The 11,973-nt window shown below is 37.5% G+C and overlaps 1 long non-coding RNA gene across 1 annotated transcript; it reads right to left on the minus strand.

The window, feature by feature from the left end:
• Nucleotides 1-2,521: 2,521 nt before the first annotated feature.
• On the minus strand, nt 2,522-3,202 carry LOC136810529 (uncharacterized). Its single transcript, XR_010847124.1, has 2 exons — nt 3,080-3,202; nt 2,522-2,775 (listed from the first exon to the last, which is right to left on the minus strand). It is a non-coding gene; the product is annotated as an uncharacterized lncRNA (long non-coding RNA).
• Nucleotides 3,203-11,973: the final 8,771 nt, after the last annotated feature.

The following is an 11,973-nucleotide window of genomic DNA, read 5'->3' on the forward strand; positions in this document are numbered from 1 at the left end:
AATTATACGTTTTTTTCCATATTTTTTTGAATTTTTCTAAATATATAAATCAAACCAACCAAACATTGGGCTCTTCCAGAAAAAATCCGTTCATAGGGGGTGGAGGATGAATTGTCCAGGGGTATTGAAAAAATACCAAAAAATTGCAATGTCCAGGGGGTAAATTCCAATGTCCAGGGGTAATTTTTTGTGTCCACGGGGTTGATTTGATGTTTGTCCAGGGGTATAACCCGTGTCCATGGGGTTAAAAATCAAAATGTCCAGGGGTAATTCATGAAAAAAATAATATATCCGCCACCCCCTATGAACGGATTTTTTCTGGAAAAGCCCATTCTGTCAAGAAATGAGAATTTAATGCGAAAAAGAACCAACAAACCGATAGACATAAAGTTAAAAGAGCCAAGCAGCAAAACAAAACAGCAATCACATAAACGCAAACACCAAAAACCACTCAAAAACCCAACCAATATACTTGCAGTTCAGTCCTGACAATTATTATATATGGTGAAGATCAGAGATCTGACCTTAAGTTAAGGAGAGCAAGTGTCGAAAATACTAAGTAAAATAAAGATGAAACCCGCAGTCAAATCAAACTAGCACACAAATACAAAGAAACAAAAAAGGGGTTAAACAACAGACAAACCAAACAAGTTCAAAGAGACAAGAACAAGACAAACGACAAGTATTAAAAAACACAAATTTCCAAAAAGTAGGCCCATAACCCGGTTCGACACCTAAAGTCCGAAATGCCGTGCAGCCGTCCACACGGGAAAGAACGAAAAAGAAAATGACTGAGATAACTAACATACATAATTGAGTTATGGAAGACTGGAATGAACCCATAAAAGGGGTTGCGGAACGAGCGTTCCGTTTTCGCAAAGCGAAGAAATCTCTACGCCATTATTAATGCAGAATTACAAAAAAAGAAAAACGAATAGGACCTTACAATTTACGTTGAATTTATTGCCAGTGAGAATGTTTGAAAAATTAGAAACGTATGAAGACAGAGGTGTTCCAAAAGCACCTGGGGATATTTGAAAAGTTATTTGTACTCGATTTTGTGATACTTTTATAACAGTTTTAAAAAATCTTGCTGATCAAAATTACAATCAATTGTAAAAGGGGTTACGCACGATACGAAAATCTCGTGTTCGCAAGCGAAAGGTTTTTTACACTACATACCGTAGGATCGCTAAACTTCCTTATTCCCAGCGAAACTTTCCGATTGCTAGTGTACAACTAGACTAGTATAGTCGTTGAATGAAAAACATCACACCGAAAAATCTTACTAGATTGGTAAAATCAGGAAACCGTATCTAGAACGATACCCTTAACAAAAGTGAGTATACTCTAAGTATGATTTGTTCATACTCAAAATATACTTTGGTAGTATCATATGAATACAAAAAATATACAATACGAGTATACTCTATGTATACTTTGAATGTATTTTTGTCATACTTCGTGACATATACTTGATATAGGTGTAATTTTGGACAAGAGAATATACTTAAACTATAATTTTACTATGAAACTTAAAATCTATATACAAGCTGTTAAAGTATACTTTAATGACATTCAAAGTATAGTTCAAGTACATTTTTTATGTTTACACATCACTGATTTGACATGTAGCTTTGAAGTACTATTTAAGTATGAACTAAGTATACTAGGAGTATATTCCAAATATACTTGCTATACTTTAAAGGAACGAGAAAAAAAATTAGGGGGAAAAAATATATTTTTACTGTGAAAAACTCATAGTTGCCGCAAGGAAAATAATTTGTTTTGCCTTTTTCATGGTTTTTCAGCTGTAAACGCACTTGTACCTACCTACATAGAAAGGAATGTTAGTCAAGTTTTGTCAAAAAGATTGAAAAATGTTTGGGAATATGAAAGAAATTTATCCAAAAACGGGCAAACGCTATAAAATTAATTCCTGCAGAGTGTGACATTTTCATTTTTTCAGACTGAAAATTAGTTCTCCTAGAGTCAACAAAAATACATGTTCTTTGCATACCTCAAATTTCTCTAAGCCATCAAAACCTCTTGAGGATATATATGACACCGCCTCGCCCAGGCAGTTGGGAAAGATTATATGCCAAAGATAAGTAATTTATATACCTTTTTCACTCATGAATCAGAATCATAATAGCCAACCACAATCAATCCATTTTGTAGGGACATTCAGTTAATTTATTTTTTTATTATATTTTGGCAATCTGTAGAAAACAAAAAGAATAGAAAATTACGCTTATGCTGAAAATTATAAGAGGCTATATTATGTCACGCAAAAAAAGCTTCCTGTGTGCAGGAGTTAGTGCAAAGGAATTTATGATTGGTTACCTTAAGGGAACTAATTTTGGCAGATTTGGCGAATTTAGACAAATCCATTCGAAAGAGTATGAAAAATTGATAAAGAAAAGGGTCACATCCTAAAAATGAATATATCAGGAGATATTGAGTAAATAAGGCAAATTGATGTCATAAAACGAAGTAAAAAGAAATGACAAATGAAAAATTAAAGAATAGAAGCTGCATTATATTTGAACAATGAACATATATACATGAAATAAATAGGAAAATCTATAGAAATAAATAGGAAAATCTATAAAAATACTTAGAAATAATCTCTGTAAGCAAAACCAAAACCCTCTCATCTATGCAAGTTATTCTGGGTTTTGTCCATTCTGGTCTTTGTTTGAGCTAATTTATTCCGCATAGCAACACGTAGCTTTGCACTGCTCTCAGTTGGATAACGTCTTAAAGTGTATGCTGTAAAAAAGAAAATCACTATAAATTGATCCGCTTGTATCCTTTTTTTTTTTGAAATAACATTTTTCTCCCAAGTGTATTGGGGTTGATGAATTTCATCCATTAATCTCTGACAGACAACATAAACTCTCCCTATTGGAATAGGGGGATTTTCATGCAAAAAAATCTGAAAAACTTGAATAAAAACTCCTCATTACCTAAATTCCGAAGTAAGAAGGTTGATTTCGGCAATTCTAAAATTTTGAATGCCCCCCCCCCCCACAAAGTGGTGTACACAAGGTAAATAAAAAAGATAAAATCTTACTCAGTATACCAGACAGAATTTTGGGATGCATTGGTCTGCGCCCATTGGCCCCTCTCAAATTGATATGATATTGTTCCTGTTTCGTGTAGAACACATCAGTCAGGAAACAAACACATGCCGTAGATGTTGTTTTGCTGTCTAGAATTGCGGCATGTTCCTGAGTGATATACACACTCAATCCTTCCACCAGAGTTTCCATCTAAGAAAGATGAATAGATGCGGTATATTAATTTTCAAATTTTTTGATAAAATCGGCAAACTGTATTTTGCAGGTTATAATTTCAGCGATATCGGCGAAAAACAGTAAAATTAGTTCCCACAAATATAGTTCCCTTAACGGAATTATTGATCCTTAAAGAAGAAAAGGTTCTGGATCTGTAGTTGGTACATAATTAAAGAAACATCAAAAATCATTTTTTTAATGAGCAAACATTATGAGCAAAGAAATGTCACAAACGCTATCTTTCATGTTTATATGAAGGCATATAGAAATTTTATAGTCTGGAAAGTAAAGTAAAAACATCAGAATATTTCACCTTTTAAACTACAGAAAAAAAAAATTAAATCACTCACATGGTACTTTCTAGCAATCTTGTCTGGAAGGACGCCAGGCCGAGGATGTTCATTGTCTGTAAAATGATGAATTTTTTTTATATATTATAGAACTTGCATGTCACATGAAGCCCTAAGTTTCGGATATTGTTGATCCCAATAATATTTCATAAAAAGAGCATTATTCTCTAATGGAGGAATAAATCAGAATAATAAAACTATTTATAGGTCTATAGCTTTCAGAGAACAGTTTTACTGTAACTTTTAACCCTAGCCAGGCTTCTTCTGATGTACAGAAGAGATTAATTTATTCTGTTTTGATATTCTGGTAGCCAAAAGAATTCTATAAAAAACATAACCTATAGCAAATTTACCCTGTTGAGAATTTCCAAATTAATTTATTTTTGCGAATAAGCTGGAATAAGTACTAATACCCAAAATTTTAAGTATCTGGACTTCAGAATGAAGGGAAGTATGAAAATAATATTGTCCATACCAACATAATTGCCACTGTCAACAATCCTCTGTAACTGATCCATTTGCATGTTAAGTTCTTTAATTCGTTCTCTCAGTTCGTTTACTGAGTCTGCTAAATCGCGTGCCACGCGTGCTAGCGTGCCATCGGTTTTTAAGCGTGCCAGCGTGCCATGCGTGCCTTCGTGCCAACTGTCTTGGCGTGCCAGCGTGCCAGCGTGCCAACTGTCTTGGCGTGCCAACGTGCTAGCGTGCCAACGTGTCTTGGCGTGCCAACGTGCCAGCGTGCCTACGTGCCATCCAAATTTCGGCGTGCCATCCAAATTTTGGCGTGCCATCCAAATTTCGGCGTGCCATCCAAATTTTGGCGTGCCAACCAAGTTTTGGCGTGCCATCCAAGTTTTGGCGTGCCATCCAAATTTTGGCGTGCCATCCAAATTTTGGCGTGCCATCCAAATTTTGGCGTGCCAACCAAGTTTTGGCGTGCCATCCAAGTTTTGGCGTGCCATCCAAGTTTTGGCGTGCCATGCAAATTTTGGCGTGCCAACCAAATTTTGGCGTGCCAACCAAATTTTGGCGTGCCATCCTTATTCCGGCGTGCCATCCAAGTTTTGGCGTGCCAACCAAATTCCGGCGTGCCATCCAAGTTTTGGCTTGACAACCAAATTTTGCGTACTTTTTTAATTTTCCAGAGTCTTTATTTTCCATGAAACATTAATTGTTAGGCGATATTTTGAAATATACACTTACTACGGTCTCTTACACGGGTTAAAGTACGGCAAGTGAGGGGAGTAAGAAAAAGAAAAAGTCAAGAAAAATGATGACTTCTGAAAATTACTTTAGCCCTTGGACAACCATTTAACTAAGCTCCTTATTTTTGGCTACAGCTCCCTGACCACTTGATTTAAAAAGGCAAAAACGGTAACCGTAAACTCATGAGCTTTTTGGCTATTTTGAAGTTTTAGGTTTTCATAAAAAAAAAATGCAGAAAAAAACTTTTTCAAAAGGTTTCAGAATGAAAAGCTTTTTCAATTCTTTAGAACAGTAGCGTAGACAGGGGTGAAGAAAGATCTGCGTATGAGAGTAGATTTTAACGACAAAGCACTTACCTATTCGTGACATAAAAACATCATTACTATGTCGTTAAATCTACTCTCAGATACCTAATAGCCTGGGCGCTATAATTAATTTTTCGAAAATTTTATTACATCCAGGATATTTTTATTCCACCCCCTCTCCTCGCATATTAAGTTTTGACATCTTTTCCAACCCCCGGTAGGTACCTGAAAGTAAGCCAATGTTGCTTCATCCTTGTTTACCCTACTGTACAAGACTCCAAACTGCTCAAAACGACTGAAAATGACATAACATCTGGAGGTAGTTTAACGTTGTTTTAGTAGAGGCCACTATGTCTTCCCGTGTGCAGCAGCTTGTGCAAAGGGATTTTATGATTGAATATTGTTCCTTGAATGTAGAAGATCAAAATTTGAGAGGTGGGGCCGGGTGTGACTACCCGTTGCCATGGAAACTGACGTCATTGGTTACTATGGCAACCAAAATAAAAAGTCGTCAAAATTGAAATTTTTTTGTTTCAGTCGAAAGAGCATGAAAAACTGATAAAGAAAAAGGTCACAACCTATATCTGAAAATGAATATATCAGGAGATATTAAAGAAAAAAGGCAAAATGACGTCATAAAACGATGACGTCATCGAAAAATAAAAATTTGCCAAAATTCGAAATTTTTTGGTTTTTTGGAAAAAAGACCCTCCAGGGAACATAAAATATTATTACGAAAACGTTTGAAAATTCGTTAAAAAAAGTCTATTGGCCAAAATTGACAATTTCATTTTTTGCCTGTCGAAGGTTGGAGCTTGCCCAAACACATTACATTACAGGCAAAATTTAAAAATATCAATTTTAGCTCATAGACTTCTTAAAAAGGATTTTCAGACTTTTTCGTAATAATAATTTTTGTTCACTGGAAGGTACTCTTTCCAAAAAACCAAAAGTTTTTGAATTTTGGCAAATTTTTGTTTTTCGATGACGTCATCGTTTTATGACGTCATTTTGCCTTATTTCCTTAATATCTCCTGATATATTCATTTTCAGATATAGGTTGTGACCTTTTTCTTTATCAGTTTTTCATGTTCTTTCGACTGAAACAAAAAAATTTCAATTTTGACGACTTTTTATTTTGGTTGCCATAGTAACCAATGACGTCAGTTTCCATGGCAACGGGTGGTCACACCCGGCCCCACCTCTCAAATTTTGATCTTCTACATTCAAGGAACAATATTCAATCATAAAATCCCTTTGCACAAGCTGCTGCACACGGGAAGCTTTTTCGCGACATAGTGGCCCCTACTATTTGGATCATTTAAGATAAACGCTTTTTTATATAAGAATATCAGGGTGAAACTCAAAAGTCCAAAACTCTCAATATGATTATTTCTCATGTTTGTAAAATAGCCAAGTCCAAAAAAGTAAGAACATGTTAAGAATAATTCACCCTCAAATTTGGCAATTTCTTAAGAATACTTGACCGTCATCCAAAGTACACTACACGTTTTTTTATTTATAAGCATAACGCGTATAAGCATAACAAAGCTGGGATTCTGGCTCGAATACAATGGATTTATTGTTTTAGAACAATAGAAAATTAAGCATATTAAGCATATGTCCAGCCTCAGCTTAAATTACCATATGCTCAAGAAAAAAGCATAACGCTAAGTATCTAAACATATATTATATATAAAGCTGAAAATGAGATTTTGCTTTGTCAAGAAAATGACAGGTAGACTACTGCCTTTCGCGTGGAAGAATCACGTGTATCTTCTCTTCTTAAAACTTTTAAAGTTATGTAATGCTGTTCACATAAAAATGAAAATAATAAAATAATAATAAAAATACTACTATTTTCATACCTCTAAAACAGCTCTCTTGGAGCATTTAATGTTTTCATTGACTGACAATCTATATCCTTTGCACCGCCAGCATCCTATTGAGCATGAGAAAACATCTTGTTGTAAATTGTTGTATACACCTCATATTTTGTGATAATGCCATTATTTACATAATTTAAGTGTCATTACATAAAATAACCTTGAAAATGCTCCCACTAATTTTGAGGGAGTCCATATTGGGGTCCACAATGGGGTCCATATTGGGGGGGGGGGGGGTCCAAGTTGTGTCATCGTCTCCCCCAAGCTTTACCGAAATTTCGGTAAAAATTCGGACGAGCACGCCGAAATTTGGATGGCACGCCAAAATTCCGATGGCACGCCAAAATTCGGATGGCACGCCGAAATTCGGATGGCACGCCAAAATTCGGATGGCACGCCAAAATTCGGATGGCACGCCAAATTCGGATGGCACGCCAAAATTTGGATGGCACGCCGAAATTCGGATGGCACGCCAAAATTCGGATGGCACGCCAAAATTCGGATGGCACGCCAAAATTTGGATGGCACGCCAAAATTCGGATGGCACGCCAAAATTTGGATGGCACGCCAAAATTCGGATGGCACGCCGAAGTTTTAATGGCACGCCAAATTTGGATGGCACGCTGGCACGTTGGCACGCCATGGCACGTTGGCACGCTGGCACGTTGGCACGCCATGGCACGTTGGCACGCTGGCACGTTGGCACGCCAAGGCACGTTGGCACGCAGGCACGCATGGCACGTAGGCACGCTGGCACGCATAGCACGCTGGCACGCGTGGCACGCGATTTAGCAGACTCTCGTTTACTTCTCTTTGTTTCAGGGGGCAGAAATAACAATCCTTTGCTTTACCAAAGTAACGACTCTTATTGGCATTATTACTCTTGGGAGTACTTTCTTTGATGAGTGACTGATTTTCATCAATATTGAAATCAGTGGATCTGTCTAGACAGGCTGCTGCATTGGTACCTTTTGATTTGTCAACTTTGGTTGCTGGGCCACCTGATTTGACGATGATGCCTGATCGGTCACTTGATTTGCCTGCACTGGAAGAATGACCTATTGATTTATCTTGTGGGATAATTGGGTGTCCTGATTTGACAATGTTTGACAAATACGATTTGTTGATTTTGGATCTTTTGTCTGAATTTTTGGCTGTTTCATAAGCTGTTTTGCCACTGTATTCAGACTTGCCGTGGAGGGCAGTTGGGTGTCCTGATTTGACAGTATTGGAGGGGAGAGATTTGTTGGCTTTGGGTTTTTGATTGAATAATTCTTTGGTCACTTGGTCAGCAATATCATCTTCATCACTAGATCCAGATTGATCGTGAAGGGCAGTTGGGTGTCCTGATTTGACAGTATTATTGGAGGAGAGCGATTTGTTGGCTTTGGGTTTTTGATTGACTAATTCTTTGGTCACTTGGTCAGCAATATCATCTTCATCACTAGATCCAAATAGATCGTGAAGGGCAGTTGGGTGTCCTGATTTGACAGTATTGGAGGAGAGCGATTTGTTGGCTTCGGGTTTTTGATTGACTAATTCTTTGGTCACTTGGTCAGCAATATCATCTTCATCACTAGATCCAAATAGATCGTAAAGGGCAGTTGGGTGTCCTGATTTGACAGTATTGGAGGAAAGTGATTTGTTGGGTTTGGGTCTTTGATTGACTAATTCTTTGGTCACTTGGTCAGCAATTTCATTTACATCAGTAGATCCAGCTTGATCGTGAAGGGCAGTTGGGTGTCCTGATTTGACAGTATTTGGGGAGAGAGATTTGTCGGGTTTGGGTCTTTCAGTGTCTGATGTTTTGGTCACTTTGTGAATGATTTCATCACTGGATTCACTGTTGAATTGGCTGAAAAAATGAGCTTCCCTGAGGAGTAATTGATTTTCCGATTGGTTATCCTTGGGACAGGCCTTCTTCTTGGTGGTTCTTTTCTTTTTCTTTACGGAAGATTCATCAGCTGATGATTCTGATGCCGTGGAGGAAGAATCATCATGAGTCTGTTTGGCTTTTTTGTGTGAAGTCTTTCTCTGATCACGTTTTGTTTTGGGTGTTTTTGGTTTCTTTTTGACAACTTCTTCCCCATCAGATACAATATCAGATGTATAGTCAAGTTTGCAAGTCTTTTTCCTCTGACGCTTTGCTGGCAACTTTTGATTTTGACTTTTTCCCATTAGTTCATCTTCCCGGGCTAGAGCATTTGCCTTTGTGTCTGTAGAGGAAATATACCAAACCATGCTGAAATATTAAGTCTCCCTATCGTGCCTATCCCCCTTTTGAAAACTTATAGATTTCCCTCTAAAAATCCTTATTCCTCTCTTTTAAAGCAGGGGATTCATACTAGGAATATAAAATTTTGCTTAATACCAAAAAAATATGTACAGGTGTTTATCGGCGATCCAAAAATATCTGCAATCTGATTGGTTAAAAAGAGTACAATATATCTTGTATTTTACATGTAAAAATATAAATTGACGAAAAGATGTTGTTGCATTGTAGCGGTAGAAGCAATCTAATGTCACTTTGCTACGAAAGTGTCCTCTAACACAAAAAGTGCATTTTTTGGGTCACCGATAAACCAGTTATCGGACAGTTGCGAGTACAATATGAGAAATATTTTACGAGTTCCGAGATTTTTCCGTACAATATTTTCCGAGCCTTTAGGCGAGGAAAATATACGGAAAATCCGGAACGAGTTACTTATTGACAAACTTTTACTCGCCCGCATCATTTTTGGAAAATCGATCTACGATAAACTCGAAATCCAATTCCATCGGCCTAACAACAATTGTCCCCCTGGAAATTATGGGGTAGACCCCTCGCCTTGATTTTCCAAGGTTCTTTAAAAAAATATCTTTAAAAAAATATCAGTCTGGGAAATCCTCTCAATTGCACGCTTATGTTCCGGTAAGCACACAATTGCATGGTTATAATTTACACCCGCTCCCGCCCCGGTTGAAATTGCTTAGGGATTTCAAGGGGTTCAGAATTCTCTAATACACCGTTTAGGAGTCTCGCCATTTCACGGTACTCCATTGCAGAGGCCCGGTAAAAATGGTAGGTAAAAATGCGCACTTTAGTACTGTGAAAGGTTAGAGGAATGTAAACATTGTGAATTTTTGTCTCTCCTTTAAAGAGAATGATTTAGATATTTGAACATGATATCAATGATAATTTTATAAGTCTCTTCTGAAAATTTCACAAAAATTCATCAAGAGGAAAAGAAGTTATGATTAAAAGGAGTTCTTTACCTACCGTTTTTCTGCTATGTTTCCTTATGAGAACCAAATGTTTACCTACCGTTTTTTTACGGAGGAGAGTGAATTTTCCGTGATCGCTAAAATCAAAACAATGGAAAATTGGATTGACGCGTGCGCAGTCGACACTCCTAAACGGTGTATTCGGGCGAAGGCATGGTTTAACGGGCAATCCATTTTTACAGAATCTTCTTCTACGATAAATTTTGAGTAAAACTGCCCTAGGCATTTGAAATTCAACAGAGCTTTCGGAAGGAATTGCGTGTCAAAAATATAAGAAATTTTAAAGCGTGCAATTGCACGCTTACCGCAAAAGCCGTCACCCGTCAACCTTGCTTAACGCTTACCGCCCGTTTCAGAACAATTTCGATAAGCGTGTAGAAAAATTCTGCCATTTTGATAACCGTGCAATAGCGCTTACAGCCTCGGAACATAAGCGTGCAATTGAGAGGATTTCCCAGACTGAATATGCTTAGTTAGGATAGAACTCCTGACTGACTGACTATGGGAAAATCAGGGCTAAGATCCCCTAAACGAAAAGTATGTTGATACCCTCTTATAATCCCATTGGGATTTTCATACAAAACATTAACAACTGAGGGAAAATTTTTTCCCTTGGGCTCCCATATGTTTTAACTTTATTATATGTTAAAAAAACCCTTTTCTTACCATGGAAACTGTCTACTGTTCCAAGCCACATCTCAGATCCATGTTGCATTCGACAACTGCTGTTGACATGAAGACCATCAGGGAAATTGAGTTTATTTTCAGGAAGCGAATTCACTTTATTGTCGCTCCATATCACGACGACGTGTTTTGAAGGACCTTTCGTCATTATTTGATGACTTTGATTAGAATAGAAACAATGAAAATCTACGTCTTTGATACGACCAAGCTGTCGACCGTCAGAAAGTTTTATAAAGAAAGAATCTTTCCCTTGCCCGTAATTTACAATGCGCATACAAAACAAAGACCGGCAAATCTACGGTTTACGCGGTCTACGCTATCAACCCTTAGTAGTAGGTCCTCGATTTCCGAGCTCTAGTTTGAAACTAGATTCCGGTCTGCAAAATGTTTAAACTAATAAGTGAATTCCCGCCAAAATGTCAACTTTCCAACTTTCCCGCTTTAAAATCGACTGTATAGTAGAAAACACTACATTCCTCTCAAAGGAGGTCGGGAGGAATCATAATTATTTTATTGTTTTGATCCGTCCGTGAGTTTGATCATGGCTCAAAACCCCACTGACCTCATAATGGAACTGGTTGGGAGCTGAGCTGCCTGGCTGCTGGTGGCTGTAGACATTTGAATGCTGTTGAGCAAGTCATGGAAGAAAATAAAAGGTCGAGAAGAAAACGTGGTCCATATATGGAATATCTCTCATTAAATGGTAAGATTCCTCGGTCAAGTCAATACTATTGGAAAGCCAAGAACAATAATAGCACCAGCAGGAACAACCAACATTTGGATCATAGTCCACAAGAAGAAACATCATCAAATGACCAAACCAAAGAAGTCCATCACCTTCATCAGGAACAGAACCCATCTGCACAATTTAAAACAACTTGTAGCTTGTCAGCTGACCCTTTCCACTCTGCTCAAGAGGAAAAAAGGGTTGTTGTTGATTTTCATCATCAAGGACGACCCTGCCGATTCACCGGAC

This window comes from Clytia hemisphaerica, unplaced genomic scaffold (genome assembly GCF_902728285.1).
Source record: "Clytia hemisphaerica strain Z4C2 unplaced genomic scaffold, Clytia hemisphaerica genome assembly, whole genome shotgun sequence".
NCBI classification, from domain to species: Eukaryota; Metazoa; Cnidaria; class Hydrozoa; order Leptothecata; family Clytiidae; genus Clytia; species Clytia hemisphaerica.